This window comes from Bombus terrestris, chromosome 11, assembly GCF_910591885.1.
Source record: "Bombus terrestris chromosome 11, iyBomTerr1.2, whole genome shotgun sequence".
NCBI classification, from domain to species: Eukaryota; Metazoa; Arthropoda; class Insecta; order Hymenoptera; family Apidae; genus Bombus; species Bombus terrestris.
In genome coordinates, this window is record NC_063279.1 from 14,847,638 (window position 1) to 14,867,961 (window position 20,324).

The following is a 20,324-nucleotide window of genomic DNA, read 5'->3' on the forward strand; positions in this document are numbered from 1 at the left end:
ATTGTAACGGTATACTACATAACGTTATACGTTATATAGTAATATTATATAACGTTGTATCGTAATATTATAATAACGTTATATCGTAATTGAATATAACACTATACGTTATAGCGTAATGCTATACAGCGTTATACGTTATATCGTAATACTATGTAACGTTAAGCGTTATATCGTAATACTATATAAAGTTATACGTTATATCGTAATACTATATATCGTTATACGTTATATCGTAATACTATATAACGTTATACGTTGTAACGGTATACTACATAACGTTATACGTTATATTGTAATATTATATAACGTTACATCGTAATATTATAATAACGTTATATCGTAATTATAATATAATATAATATAATATAATATAATATAATATAATATAATATAATATAATATAATATAAATTATAATATAATATCGTAATTATAAATATAATATCGTAGAGCTATACAGCGCTATACGTTATATCGCAATACTATACAACGTTATACGTTATATCGTAATACTATATAACGTTATACGTTATATCGAAATAGTATAGGGTCATACGTTATGTCTTAATACTATGTAACGTTATACGTTATATCGTAATAGTATATAACGTTATACGTTATGTCGTAACAGTATATAACGTTATACGTTATATCGTAATACTATATGGCATTATACGTTATATCGTAATAGTATAGCGTTATACGTTATGTCGTAATACTAAATAACGTTATACGTTATATCGTAATAGTATAGGGTCATACGTTATGTCTTAATACTATGTAACGTTATACGTTATATCGTAATAGTATATAACGTTATACGTTATGTCGTAACAGTATATAACGTTATACGTTATATCGTAATACTATATGGCATTATACGTTATATCGTAATAGTATAGCGTTATACGTTATGTCGTAATACTAAATAACGTTATACGTTATATCGTAATAGTATAGCGTTATACGTTATGTCGTAATACTATATAACGATATACGTTGTATAGTAATACTACATAACGTTGTACGTTATATCGTAATGCTATACAGCGTTATACTTTATATCGTAATAGTATATAACGTTATAAGTGGTATCCTAATACTACATATCGTTAAACGTTATATCGTAACAGTATATAACGTTAAACGTTATATCGTAACAGTATATAACGTTATACGTTATATCGTAATACTATATAAGGTTATACGGTGTAACGGTATACTACATAACGTTATGCGTTATATCGTAATGTTATATAACGTTATACGTTATATCGTAATGTTATATAACGTTATACGTTATATTGTAATACTTTGTAACGTTATACGTTGTAACTGTATACGACACAACGTTACACGTTATATCGTAATATTTTTTAACGTTATACGTTATATCGTAATACTATACAACGTTATTCGTTATATCGTAATACTATATAGCATTATACGTTATATCGTAATAATATACCGTTATACGTTATGTCGTAATACTATATAACGTTATACATTATAGCGTAATACTATGTAACGTTATACGTTGTAACTGTATACTACATAACGTTATTTGTTATATCGTAATGTGATATAACGTTATACGTTATATCGTAATGTGATATAACGTTATACGTTATATTGTAATACTATATAACGTTATACGTTGTAACTGTATACTACATAACGTTATGCGTTATATCGTAATACTATGTAACGTTATACGTTGTAACGGTATACAACATAACGTTATACTTTATATCGGAATATTATATAACGTTATACGTTATATCGTAATGCTATACAGCGTTATACGTAATATTGTAATACTATATAACGTTATACGTTGTAACTGTATACTACATAACGTTATACGTTATATCGTAATATTATATGACGTAATATGTTATATCGTAATACTATATAAGGTTATACGGTGTAACGGTATACTACATAACGTTATGCGTTATATCGTAATGTTATATAACGTTATACGTTATATCGTAATGTTATATAACGTTATACATTATAGCGTAATACTATATAACGTTATACGTTATATCGAAATACTATGCAACGTTATACGTTATATCGTAATACTATATAACGTTATACGTTGTATCGGTATACTACATAACGTTATACTTTATATAGTAATGCTATTCAACGTTATGCATTATATTCTAACACTATACAACGTTATACGTTACATCGTAGTACTATAGAACGTTATACGTTATATCGCAATGATATATAACGTTCTAAGTTATATCGAAATACTATACAACGTTATACGTTATATCGTAATACTATGTAACGTTATACGTAGTAACTGCATACTACAAAACGTTACACGTTATATCGTAATGTTATATAACGTTATACGTTATATCGTAGTACTATGTAACGTTATACGTTGTAACGGTATACTACATAACGTTATACGTTATAACATAATGCTATATAACGTTATGTGTTATATCGTAATACTACATGACGTTATACGATATATCGTAAATATATGTAACGTTATACGTTATATCGTAATATTATATAACGTTATTCGTTATATCGTAATGCTATATAGCGTTATACATTATATCGTAATACTAAATAAAGTTATACGTTATGTCGTAATACTATATAACGTTATACGTTGTAACCGTATACTACGTAACGTTATACGTTATATCGTAATGTGATGTAACTTTATACGTTATATTGTAATACTATATAACGTTATACGTTGTAACTGTATACTACATAACGTTATACGTTATATCGTAATATTATTTAACGTTATACGTTATATCGTAATACTATATAACGTTATACGTTATATCGAAATACTATACAACGTTATACGTTATATCGTAATACTATGTAACGTTATACGTTGTAACGGTATACTACATAACGTTACACGTTATATCGTAATGTTACATAACGTTATACGTTATATCGTAATACTATGTAACGTTATACGTTGTAACGGTATACTACATAACGTTATACGTTATATCATAATGTTATATAACGTTACACGTTATATCGTAATTCTATACAGCGTTATACGTTATATCGTAATACTATATAACGTTATACGTTATAACGTAGTACTATGTAACGTTATTCGTTATAACGTAATACTATATAACGTTATACGTTATAACTCAATACTATATAACGTTATACGTTATACCATAATAGTATACAACGTTATACGATATAACGCAATACTATATATCGTTATACGTTATACCGTAATAGTCTATAACGTTATACGTTATAATGTAATACTATATAACGTTATACGTTATGCTGTAATAGTATATAACGTTATACGTTATAACGTAATACTATATAACGTTTTACGTTATATCGTAATAGTTTATAACGTTATACGTTATAATGTAATACTATATAACGTTATACGTTATGCTGTAATAGTATATAACGTTATACGTTATAATGTAATACTATATAACGTTTTACGTTATAACGTAATAGTTTATAACCTTATACATTATAGCGTAATACTATATAACGTTATACGTTATATCGAAATACTATGCAACGTTATACGTTATATCGTAATACTATATAACGTTATACGTTGTATCGGTATACTACATAACGTTATACTTTATATAGTAATGCTATTCAACGTTATGCATTATATTCTAACACTATACAACGTTATACGTTACATCGTAGTACTATAGAACGTTATACGTTATATCGCAATGATATATAACGTTCTAAGTTATATCGAAATACTATACAACGTTATACGTTATATCGTAATACTATATAGCATTATACGTTATATCGTAATAGTATAGCGTTATACGTTATGTCGTAATACTATATAACGTTATACATTATATCGTAATACTATATAACGTTATACGTTATATCGAAATACTATACAACGTTATACGTTATATCGTAATACTATGTAACGTTATACGTAGTAACTGCATACTACAAAACGTTACACGTTATATCGTAATGTTATATAACGTTATACGTTATATCGTAGTACTATGTAACGTTATACGTTGTAACGGTATACTACATAACGTTATACGTTATAACATAATGCTATATAACGTTATGTGTTATATCGTAATACTACATGACGTTATACGATATATCGTAAACATATGTAACGTTATACGTTATATCGTAATATTATATAACGTTATTCGTTATATCGTAATGCTATATAGCGTTATACATTATATCGTAATACTAAATAAAGTTATACGTTATGTCGTAATACTATATAACGTTATACGTTGTAACCGTATACTACGTAACGTTATACGTTATATCGTAATGTGATGTAACTTTATACGTTATATTGTAATACTATATAACGTTATACGTTGTAACTGTATACTACATAACGTTATACGTTATATCGTAATATTATTTAACGTTATACGTTATATCGTAATACTATATAACGTTATACGTTATATCGAAATACTATACAACGTTATACGTTATATCGTAATACTATGTAACGTTATACGTTGTAACGGTATACTACATAACGTTACACGTTATATCGTAATGTTACATAACGTTATACGTTATATCGTAATACTATGTAACGTTATACGTTGTAACGGTATACTACATAACGTTATACGTTATATCATAATGTTATATAACGTTACACGTTATATCGTAATTCTATACAGCGTTATACGTTATATCGTAATACTATATAACGTTATACGTTATAACGTAGTACTATGTAACGTTATTCGTTATAACGTAATACTATATAACGTTATACGTTATAACTCAATACTATATAACGTTATACGTTATACCATAATAGTATACAACGTTATACGATATAACGCAATACTATATATCGTTATACGTTATACCGTAATAGTCTATAACGTTATACGTTATAATGTAATACTATATAACGTTATACGTTATGCTGTAATAGTATATAACGTTATACGTTATAACGTAATACTATATAACGTTTTACGTTATATCGTAATAGTTTATAACGTTATACGTTATAATGTAATACTATATAACGTTATACGTTATGCTGTAATAGTATATAACGTTATACGTTATAATGTAATACTATATAACGTTTTACGTTATAACGTAATAGTTTATAACCTTATACGTTATAATGTAATACTATATAACGTTATACGTTATGCTGTAATAGTATATAACGTTATACGTTATAACGTAATACTATATAACGTTATACGTTATAACGTAATATTATATAACGTTACACGATATATAGTACTAGAATATAACGTTATACGTTATACCGTAATAGTATACAACGTTATACGTTATAACGTAATACTATATAACGTTACACGTTATAACGTAATACTATATAACGTTACACGTAATAACGTAATACTATATAACCTTATACGTTATAACGTAGTACTATATAACGTCATACGTTATACCGTAATAGTATATAACGTTATACGTTATAACGTAATATTATATAACGTTACACGATATATAGTACTAGAATATAACGTTATACGTTATACCGTAATAGTATACAACGTTATACGTTATAACGTAATACTATATAACGTTACACGTAATAACGTAATACTATATAACCTTATACGTTATAACGTAGTACTATATAACGTCATACGTTATACCGTAATAGTATATAACGTTATACGTTATAACGTAATACTATATAACGTTATACGTTATAACGTATTATTATATAACGTTACACGATATACAGTACTAGTATATAACGTTATACGTTACACCGTAATAGTATACAACGTTATACGTTATAACGTAATACAATATAAAGACACGTGGTATAGTATTAGTATATAACGTTGTACGTTATAACGTAGTACTATATAACGTCGTACGTTATAACGTAATACTATATAACGTTATACGTTATAACGTAATACTATATAACGTTATACGTTATAACGTAATAGTATACAACGTTATACGATATACCGTAATAGTATATAACGTTATACGTTATAACGTAATACTATATAACGTTATACGTTATAACGTAGTACTATATAACGTTATACGTTATAACGTAATAGTATACAACGTTATACGATATACCGTAATAGTATATAACGTTATACCTTATACCGTAATGGTATACAACCTTATACGTTATAACGTAATACAATATAACGTTACGAGTTGTATAGTATTAGTATATAACGTTGTACGTTATAACGTAATACTATATAACGTTATACGTTATACCGTAATAGTATATAACGTTATACGTTATAACGTAATACTATATAACGTTATACGTTATAACGTAATACTATATAACGTTATACGTTATACCGTAATAGTATACAACGTTATACGATATACCGTAATAGTATATAACGTTATACGTTATACCGTAATAGTATATAACGTTATACGTTATAACGTAATACTATATAACGTTATACGTTATAACGAAGTACTGTATAACGTTATACGATGTATAGGATTGGTATATAACGTTATATGTTATGACGTAATACTTTATAACGTTTTACGTTATAACGTAATATTATATAACGTTACACGATATATGGTACTAGTATATAACGGTATACGTTATACCATAATAGTATACAACTTTATACGTTATAACGTAGTACTATATAACGTTATACGTTATAACGTAATACTATATACCGCCGTACGTTATAACGTAATATTATATAACGTTATACGTTATACCGTAATAGTATACAACGTTATACGTTATAACTCAATACTATATAACGTTATACGTTATACCGTAATAGTTTATAACGTTATACGTTATAATGTAATACTATATAACGTTATACGTTATACTGAAATAGTATATAACGTTATACGTTATAATGTAATACTATATAACGTTATACGTTATGCTGTAATAGTATATAACGTTATACGTTATAACGTAATACTATATAACGTTATACGTTATACCGTAATAGTATATAACGTTATACGTTATAACGTAATACTATATAACGTTATACGTTATACCGTAATAGTATACAACGTTATACGATATACCGTAATAGTATATAACGTTATACGTTATACCGTAATAGTATATAACGTTATACGTTATAACGTAATACTATATAACGTTATACGTTATAACGAAGTATTGTATAACGTTACACGATGTATAGGATTGGTATATAACGTTATATGTTATGACGTAATACTATATAACGTTTTACGTTATAACGTAATATTATATAACGTTACACGATATATGGTACTAGTATATAACGGTATACGTTATACCATAATAGTATACAACGTTATACGTTATAACGTAGTACTATATAACGTTATACGTTATAACGTAATACTATATACCGCCGTACGTTATAACGTAATACTATATAACGTTATACGTTATACCGTAATAGTATACAACGTTATACGTTATAACTCAATACTATATAACGTTATACGTTATACCGTAATAGTTTATAACGTTATACGTTATAATGTAATACTATATAACGTTATACGTTATACCGAAATAGTATATAACATTATACGTTATAATGTAATACTATATAACGTTATACGTTATGCTGTAATAGTATATAACGTTATACGTTATAACGTAATACTATATAACGTTTTACGTTATATCGTAATAGTTTATAACGTTATACGTTATAATGTAATACTATATAACGTTATACGTTATGCTGTAATAGTATATAACGTTATACGTTATAATGTAATACTATATAACGTTTTACGTTATAACGTAATAGTTTATAACCTTATACGTTATAATGTAATACTATATAACGTTATACGTTATGCTGTAATAGTATATAACGTTATACGTTATAACGTAATACTATATAACGTTATACGTTATAACGTAATATTATATAACGTTACACGATATATAGTACTAGAATATAACGTTATACGTTATACCGTAATAGTATACAACGTTATACGTTATAACGTAATACTATATAACGTTACACGTTATAACGTAATACTATATAACGTTACACGCAATAACGTAATACTATATAACCTTATACGTTATAACGTAGTACTATATAACGTCATACGTTATACCGTAATAGTATATAACGTTATACGTTATAACGTAATACTATATAACGATATACGTTATAACGTAATACTATATAACGCTACACGTTATAACGTAATACCATATAACGTTATACGTTATAACGTAATACTATATAACGTTATACGTTATAACGTATTATTATATAACGTTACACGATATATAGTACTAGTATATAACGTTATACGTTACACCGTAATAGTATACAACGTTATACGTTATAACGTAATACAATATAAAGGCACGTGGTATAGTATTAGTATATAACGTTGTACGTTATAACGTAGTACTATATAACGTCGTACGTTATAACGTAATACTATATAACGTTATACGTTATAACGTAGTACTATATAACGTTATACGTTATAACGTAATAGTATACATCGTTATACGATATACCGTAATAGTATATAACGTTATACGTTATAACGTAATAGTATACAACGTTATACGATATACCGTAATAGTATATAACGTTATACCTTATACCGTAATGGTATACAACCTTATACGTTATAACGTAATACAATATAACGTTACGAGTTGTATAGTATTAGTATATAACGTTGTACGTTATAACGTAATACTATATAACGTTATACGTTATACCGTAATAGTATATAACGTTATACGTTATAACGTAATACTATATAACGTTATACGTTATACCGTAATAGTATACAACGTTATACGATATTCCGTAATAGTATATAACGTTATACGTTATACCGTAATAGTATATAACGTTATACGTTATAACGTAATACTATATAACGTTATACGTTATAACGTAATACTATATAACGTTATACGTTATAACGAAGTATTGTATAACGTTACACGATGTATAGGATTGGTATATAACGTTATATGTTATGACGTAATACTATATAACGTTTTACGCTATAACGTAATATTATATAACGTTACACGATATATGGTACTAGTATATAACGGTATACGTTATACCATAATAGTATACAACGTTATACGTTATAACGTAGTACTATATAACGTTATACGTTATAACGTAATACTATATACCGCCGTACGTTATAACGTAATACTATATAACGTTATACGTTATACCGTAATAGTATACAACGCTATACGTTATAACTCAATACTATATAACGTTATACGTTATACCGTAATAGTTTATAACGTTATACGTTATAATGTAATACTATATAACGTTATACGTTATACCGAAATAGTATATAACGTTATACGTTATAACGTACTACTATATAACGTTATACGTTATATCGTAATACTATATAACGTTATACGTTATACCGTAATAGTATATAACGTTATACGTTATAACGTAATAGTATATAACGTTATACGTTATAACGTAATACTATATAACGTTTTACGTTATCACGTAATATTATATAACTTTACACGATATATAGTACTAGTATATAACGTTATACGTTATACCATAACAGTATACAACGTTATACGTAATAACGCAATACTATATAACGTTATACGTTATACCGTAGTAGTCTATAACGTTATACGTTATAACGTAATACTATATAACGTTATACGTTATGCTGTAATAGTATATAACGTTATACGTTATAACATAATACTATATAACGTTTTACGTTATAACGTAATAGTTTATAACGTTATACGTTATAATGTAATACTATATAACGTTATACGTTATGCTGTAATAGTATATAACGTTATACGTTATAACGTAATACTGTATAACGTTTTACGTTATAACGTAATATTATATAACGTTACACGATATATAGTACTAGTATATAACGTTATACGTTATACCATAATAGTATACGACGTTATACGTTATAACATAATACTATATAACGTCATACGTTATAACGTAATACTATGTAACGTTATATGTTATACCGTAATAGTATACAGCGTTATACGTTATAACGTAATACCATATAACGTTATACGTTATAACGTAATACTACATAACGTTATACGCTATACCGGAATAGTATACAACGTTATACGATATGCCGTAATAGTATATAACGTTATACGTTATAACGTAAAACCATATAACGTTGTACGTTATAACGTAATACTATATAACGGTATACGTTATACCGTAATAGTATACAACGTTATACGTTATAACGCAATACTATATAACGTTATACGTTATACCGTAATAGTATATAATGTTATGCGTTATACCGTAATAGTATATAACGTTATACGTTATAAGGAAATACTATATAACGTTATACGTTATACCGTAATAGTATACAACGTTATACGCTATAACGCAATACTATATAACGTTATACGTTATACCGTAATAGTTTATAACGTTATACGTTATACCGTAATATTATATAACGTTACACGATATATAGTACTAGTATATAACGTTATACATTATAACGTAATATTTTATAACGTTATACGTTATAAGGAAATACTACATAACGTTACGCGTTATACCGTAATAGTATACAACGTTATACGCTATAACGCAATACTATATAACGTTATACGTTATACCGTAATAGTTTATAACGTTGTACGTTATAACGTCATACTATATACCGTTATACGTTATACCGTAATAGTATACAACGTTATACGTTATAACGCAATACTATATAACGTTATACGTTGTACCGTAATAGTATATAACGTTATACGTTATACCGTCATAGTATATAACGTTATACGTTATAACGAAATATTGTATATCGTTACACGATGTATAGGATTGGTATATAACGTTATACGTTATGACGTAATACTATATAACGTTTTACGTTATAACGTAACATTATATAACGTTACACGATATATGGTACTAGTATATAGCGGTATACGTTATACCATAATAGTATACAACGTTATACGTTATAACGTAGTACTATATAACGTTATACGTTATAACTTAATACTATATACCGCCGTACGTTATAACGTAATACTATATAACGTTATACGTTATACCGGAATAGTACACAACGTTATACGTTATATCTCAATACTATATAACGTTATACGTTATACCATAATAGTATACAACGTTATACGTTATAACGCAATACTATATATCGTTATACGTTATACCGTAATAGTCTGTAACGTTATACGTTATAATGTAATACTATATAACGTTATACGTTATGCTGTAATAGTATATAACGTTATACGTTATAACGTAGTACTATATAACGTTATACGTTATAACGTAATACTATGTAACGTTATACGTTATAACGTAATATTATATAACGTTACACGATATATAGTACTAGTATATAACGTTATACGTTATAACGTAATACCATATAACGTTATACGTTATAACGTAATACCATATAACGTTATACGTTATAACGTAATACTATGTAACATTATACGTTAAACCTTAATAGTATACAACGTTATACGTTATAACGTAATACAATATAACGTTACACGTGGTATAGTATTAGTATATAACGTTGTACGTTATAACGTAGTACTATATAACGTCGTACGTTATAACGTAATACTATATAACGTTACACGATATATAGTACTAGTATATAACGTTATACGTTATAACGTAATACCATATAACGTTATACGTTATAACGTAATAGTATACAACGTTATACGATATACCGTAATAGTATATAACGTTATACGTTATAACGTAATACTATATAACGTTATACGTTATAACGTAATACTATATAACGTTATACGTTATACCGTAATAGTATATAACGTTATACGTTATAACGTAATACTATATAACGTTATACGTTATAACGTAATACTATATAACGTCATACGTTATACCGTAATAGTATATAAAGTTATACGGTATAACGTAATACTATATAAGGATATACGTTATAACGTAATACTATATAACGTTACACGTTATAACGTAATACTATATATCGTTACACGTTATAACGTAATACTATATAACGTTATATGTTATACCGTAATAGTATACAGCGTTATACGTTATAACGTAATACCATATAACGTTATACGTTATAACGTAATACTACATAACGTTATACGCTATACCGGAATAGTATACAACGTTATACGATATACCGTAATAGTATATAACGTTATACGTTATAACGTAAAACCATATAACGTTGTACGTTATAACGTAATACTATATAACGGTATACGTTATACCGTAATAGTATACAACGTTATACGTTATAACGCAATACTATATAACGTTATACGTTATACCGTAATAGTATATAATGTTATGCGTTATACCGTAATAGTATACAACGTTATACGCTATAACGCAATACTATAAAACGTTATACGTTATACCGTAATAGTTTATAACGTTGTACGTTATAACGTAATACTATATACCGTTATACGTTATACCGTAATAGTATACAACGTTATACGTTATAACTCAATACTATATAACGTTATACGTTATACCATAATAGTATACAACGTTATACGTTATAACGCAATACTATATATCGTTATACGTTATACCGTAATAGTCTACAACATTATACGTTATAATGTAATACTATATAACGTTATACGTTATGCTGTAATAGTATATAACGTTATACGTTATAACGTAATACTATATAACGTTTTACGTTATATCGTAATAGTTTATAACCTTATACGTTATAATGTAATACTATATAACGTTATACGTTATGCTGTAATAGTATATAACGTTATACGTTATAACGTAATACTATATAACGTTATAGGTTATAACGTAATATTATATAACGTTACACGATATATAGTACTAGTATATAACGTTATACGTTATACCGTAATAGTATACAACGTTATACGTTATAACGTAATACTATATAACGTTATACGTTATAACGTAATACTATATAACGTTACACGTTATAACGTAATACCATATAACGTTATACGTTATAACGTAATACTATATAACGTTATACGTTAAAACGTATTATTATATAACGTTACACGATATATAGTACTAGTATATAACGTTATACGTTATACCGTAATAGTATACAACGTTATACGTTATAACGTAGTACTATATAACGTTATACGTTATAACGTAATACTATATAACGTTATATGTTATAACGTAATACTATGTAACGTTATACGTTATAACGTAATATTATATAACGTTACACGATATATAGTACTAGTATATAACGTTATACGTTATAACGTAATACTATATAACGTTACACGTTATAACGTAATACAATATAACGTTATACGTTATAACGTTATAGTATACAACGTTATACGATATACCGTAATAGTATATAACGTTATACGTTATAACGTAATACTATATAACGTTATACGTTATAACGTAATAGTATACAACGTTATACGATATACCGTAATAGTATATAACGTTATACGTTATAACGTAATACTATATAACGTTATACGTTATAACGTAATACTATATAACGTTATACGATATACCGTAATAGTATATAACGTTATACGTTATAACGTAAAACCATATAACGTTGTACGTTATAACGTAATACTATATAACGTTATACGTTATAACGTAATATTATATAACGTTATACGTTATAATGTAATACTATATAACGTTATACGTTATGCTGTAATAGTATGTAACGTTATACGTTATAACGTAATACTATATAACGTTTTATGTTATAACGTAATACTATATAACGTTGTACGTTATAACGCAATACTATATAACGTTATACGTTATACCGTAATAGTATACAACGTTATACGTTATAACGCAATACTATATAACGTTATATGTTATACCGTAATAGTATACAGCGTTATACGTTATAACGTAATACCATATAACGTTATACGTTATAACGTAATACTACATAACGTTATACGTTATACCGGAATAGTATACAACGTTATACGATATACCGTAATAGTATATAACGTTATACGTTATAACGTAAAACCATATAACGTTGTACGTTATAACGTAATACTATATAACGTTATACGTTATAACGTAATATTATATAACGTTACACGATATATAGTACTAGTATATAACGTTATACGGTATACCGTAATAGTATACAACGTTATACGTTATAACGTAATACCATATAACGTTATACGTTATAACGTAATACTATATAACGTTATACGTTATAACGTAATACTATATAACGTTATACGTTAAAACGTATTATTATATAACGTTACACGATATATAGTACTAGTATATAACGTTATACGTTATACCGTAATAGTATACAACGTTATACGTTATAACGTAGTACTATATAACGTTATACGTAATAACGTAATACTATATAACCTTATACGTTATAACGTAGTACTATATAACGTTATACGTTATAACGTAATAGTATACAACGTTATACGATATACCATAATAGTATACAACGTTATACGTTATAACAGAGTACTATATAACGTTATACGTTATAACGTAATACTATATAACCTTATACGTTATAACGTAGTACTATATAACGTCATACGTTATACCGTAATAGTATATAACGTTATACGTTATAACGTAATACCATATAACGTTATACGTTATAACGTAATACTATATAACGTTATACGTTATAACGTAATACTATATAACGTTATACGTTAAAACGTATTATTATATAACGTTACACGATATATAGTACTAGTATATAACGTTATACGTTATACCGTAATAGTATACAACGTTATACGTTATAACGTAGTACTATATAACGTTATACGTAATAACGTAATACTATATAACCTTATACGTTATAACGTAGTACTATATAACGTTATACGTTATAACGTAATAGTATACAACGTTATACGATATACCATAATAGTATACAACGTTATACGTTATAACAGAGTACTATATAACGTTATACGTTATAACGTAATACTATATACCGTCGTACGTTATAACGTAATACTATATAACGTTATACGTTATACCGTAATAGTTTATAACGTTATACGTTATAACGTAATATTATATAACGTTACACGATGTATGGTACTAGTATATAACGGTATACGTTATACCATAATAGTATACAACGTTATACGTTATAACAGAGTACTATATAACGTTATACGTTATAACGTAATACTATATACCGTCGTACGTTATAACGTAATACTATATAACGTTATACGTTATACCGTAATAGTTTATAACGTTATACGTTATAATGTAATACTATATAACGTTATACGTTATACCGAAATAGTATATAACGTTATACGTTATAACGTACTACTATATAACGTTATACGTTATAACGTAATACTATATAACGTTATACGTTATACCGTAATAGTATATAACTTTATACGTTATAACGTAATACTATATAACGTTTTACGTTATCACGTAATAATATATAACGTTACACGATATATAGTACTAGTATATAACGTTATACGTTATACCATAATAGTATACAACGTTATACGTTATAACGCAATACTATATAACGTTATACGTTATAACGTAATACTACATAACGTTATACGTTATACCGGAATAGTATACAACGTTATACGATATACCGTAATAGTATATAACGTTATACGTTATAACGTAATACCATATAACGTTGTACGTTATAACGTAATGCTATATAACGTTATACGTTCTGCTGTAATGGTATATAACGTTATACGTTATAACGTAATACCATATAACGTTATACGTTATAACGTAATACCATATAACGTTATACGTTATAACGTAATACTACATAACGTTATACGTTATACCGGAATAGTATACAACGTTATACGATATACCATAATAGTATACAACGTTATACGTTATAACAGAGTACTATATAACGTTATACGTTATAACGTAATACTATATACCGTCGTACGTTATAACGTAATACTATATAACGTTATACGTTATACCGTAATAGTTTATAACGTTATACGTTATAATGTAATACTATATAACGTTATACGTTATATCGAAATAGTATATAACGTTATACGTTATAACGTACTACTATATAACGTTATACGTTATAACGTAATACTATATAACGTTATACGTTATACCGTAATAGTATATAACGTTATACGTTATAACGTAATACTATATAACGTTTTACGTTATCACGTAATAATATATAACGTTACACGATATATAGTACTAGTATATAACGTTATACGTTATACCATAATAGTATACAACGTTATACGTTATAACGCAATACTATATAACGTTATACGTTATAAGGTAATACTACATAACGTTATACGTTATACCGGAATAGTATACAACGTTATACGATATACCGTAATAGTATATAACGTTATACGTTATAACGTAATACCATATAACGTTGTACGTTATAACGTAATACTATATAACGTTATACGTTATGCTGTAATAGTATATAACGTTATACGTTATAACGTAATACCATATAACGTTATACGTTATAACGTAATGCCATATAACGTTATACGTTATAACGTAATACTACATAACGTTATACGTTATACCGGAATAGTATACAACGTTATACGATATACCGTAATAGTATATAACGTTATACGTTATAACGTAATACTATATAACGTTATACGTTATAACGTAATACTATATAACGTTATACGATATACCGTAATAGTATATAACGTTATACGTTATAACGTAAAACCATATAACGTTGTACGTTATAACGTAATACTATATAACGTTATACGTTATAACGTAATAGTATATAACGTTATACGTTATAACGTAATACCATATAACGTTATACGTTATAACGTAATGCCATATAACGTTATACGTTATAACGTAATACTACATAACGTTATACGTTATACCGGAATAGTATACAACGTTATACGATATACCATAATAGTATACAACGTTATACGTTATAACAGAGTACTATATAACGTTATACGTTATAACGTAATACTATATACCGTCGTACGTTATAACATAATACTATATAACGTCATACGTTATAACGTAATACTATATAACGTTATACGTTATAACGTAGTACTATATAACGTTATACGTTATAACGTAATAGTATACATCGTTATACGATATACCGTAATAGTATATAACGTTATACGTTATAACGTAATACTATATAACGTTATACGTTATAACGTAGTACTATATAACGTTATACGTTATAACGTAATAGTATACAACGTTATACGATATACCGTAATAGTATATAACGTTATACCTTATACCGTAATGGTATACAACCTTATACGTTATAACGTAATACAATATAACGTTACGAGTTGTATAGTATTAGTATATAACGTTGTACGTTATAACGTAATACTATATAACGTTATACGTTATACCGTAATAGTATATAACGTTATACGTTATAACGTAATACTATATAACGTTATACGTTATACCGTAATAGTATACAACGTTATACGATATTCCGTAATAGTATATAACGTTATACGTTATACCGTAATAGTATATAACGTTATACGTTATAACGTAATACTATATAACGTTATACGTTATAACGTAATACTATATAACGTTATACGTTATAACGAAGTATTGTATAACGTTACACGATGTATAGGATTGGTATATAACGTTATATGTTATGACGTAATACTATATAACGTTTTACGCTATAACGTAATATTATATAACGTTACACGATATATGGTACTAGTATATAACGGTATACGTTATACCATAATAGTATACAACGTTATACGTTATAACGTAGTACTATATAACGTTATACGTTATAACGTAATACTATATACCGCCGTACGTTATAACGTAATACTATATAACGTTATACGTTATACCGTAATAGTATACAACGTTATACGTTATAACTCAATACTATATAACGTTATACGTTATACCGTAATAGTTTATAACGTTATACGTTATAATGTAATACTATATAACGTTATACGTTATACCGAAATAGTATATAACGTTATACGTTATAACGTACTACTATATAACGTTATACGTTATATCGTAATACTATATAACGTTATACGTTATACCGTAATAGTATATAACGTTATACGTTATAACGTAATACTATATAACGTTTTACGTTATCACGTAATATTATATAACTTTACACGATATATAGTACTAGTATATAACGTTATACGTTATACCATAACAGTATACAACGTTATACGTAATAACGCAATACTATATAACGTTATACGTTATACCGTAGTAGTCTATAACGTTATACGTTATAACGTAATACTATATAACGTTATACGTTATGCTGTAATAGTATATAACGTTATACGTTATAACATAATACTATATAACGTTTTACGTTATAACGTAATAGTTTATAACGTTATACGTTATAATGTAATACTATATAACGTTATACGTCATGCTGTAATAGTATATAACGTTATACGTTATAACGTAATACTGTATAACTTTTTACGTTATAACGTAATATTATATAACGTTATACGATATACCGTAATAGTATATAACGTTATACGTTATAACGTAATACTATATAACGTTATACGTTATAACGTAATACTATATAACGTTATACGTTATGCTGTAATAGTATATAACGTTATACGTTAAAACATAATACTATATAACGTTTTACGTTATAACGTAATAGTTTATAACGTTATACGTTATAATGTAATACTATATAACGTTATACGTTATGCTGTAATAGTATATAACGTTATACGTTATAACGTAATACTGTATAACGTTTTACGTTATAACGTAATATTATATAACGTTATACGATATACCGTAATAGTATATAACGTTATACGTTATAACGTAATACTATATAACGTTATACGTTATAACGTAATACTATATAACGTTATACGATATACCGTAATAGTATATAACGTTATACGTTATAACGTAATACTATATAACGTTATACGTTATAACGTAATACTATATAACGTTATACGTTATACCGTAATAGTATATAACGTTATACGTTATAACGTAATATTATATAACGTTATACGTTATACCATAATAGTATACGACGTTATACGTTATAACATAATACTATATAACGTCATACGTTATAACGTAATACTATGTAACGTTATATGTTATACCGTAATAGTATACAGCGTTATACGTTATAACGTAATACCATATAACGTTATACGTTATAACGTAAAACCATATAACGTTGTACGTTATAACGTAATACTATATAACGGTATACGTTATACCGTAATAGTATACAACGTTATACGTTATAACGCAATACTATATAACGTTATACGTTATACCGTAATAGTATATAACGGTATACGTTATACCGTAATAGTATACAACGTTATACGTTATAACGCAATACTATATAACGTTATACGTTATACCGTAATAGTATATAATGTTATGCGTTATACCGTAATAGTATATAACGTTATACGTTATAAGGAAATACTATATAACGTTATACGTTATACCGTAATAGTATACAACGTTATACGCTATAACGCAATACTATATAACGTTATACGTTATACCGTAATAGTTTATAACGTTATACGTTATACCGTAATATTATATAACGTTACACGATATATAGTACTAGTATATAACGTTATACGTTATACCGTAATATTTTATAACGTTATACGTTATAAGGAAATACTATATAACGTTACGCGTTATACCGTAATAGTATACAACGTTATACGCTATAACGCAATACTATATAACGTTATACGTTATACCGTAATAGTTTATAACGTTGTACGTTATAACGTCATACTATATACCGTTATACGTTATACCGTAATAGTATACAACGTTATACGTTATAACGCAATACTATATAACGTTATACGTTGTACCGTAATAGTATATAACGTTATACGTTATACCGTCATAGTATATAACGTTATACGTTATAACGAAATATTGTATATCGTTACACGATGTATAGGATTGGTATATAACGTTATACGTTATGACGTAATACTATATAACGTTTTACGTTATAACGTAACATTATATAACGTTACACGATATATGGTACTAGTATATAGCGGTATACGTTATACCATAATAGTATACAACGTTATACGTTATAACGTAGTACTATATAACGTTATACGTTATAACTTAA

At 26.3% G+C, this 20,324-nt stretch overlaps 1 protein-coding gene across 2 annotated transcripts in view; it reads left to right on the forward strand.

Moving 5' to 3' along the window:
• LOC125384639 overlaps window positions 1–20,324 on the forward strand; it is a 225,330-nt gene that overhangs the window by 89,960 nt on the left and 115,046 nt on the right. The window lies entirely within an intron of this gene.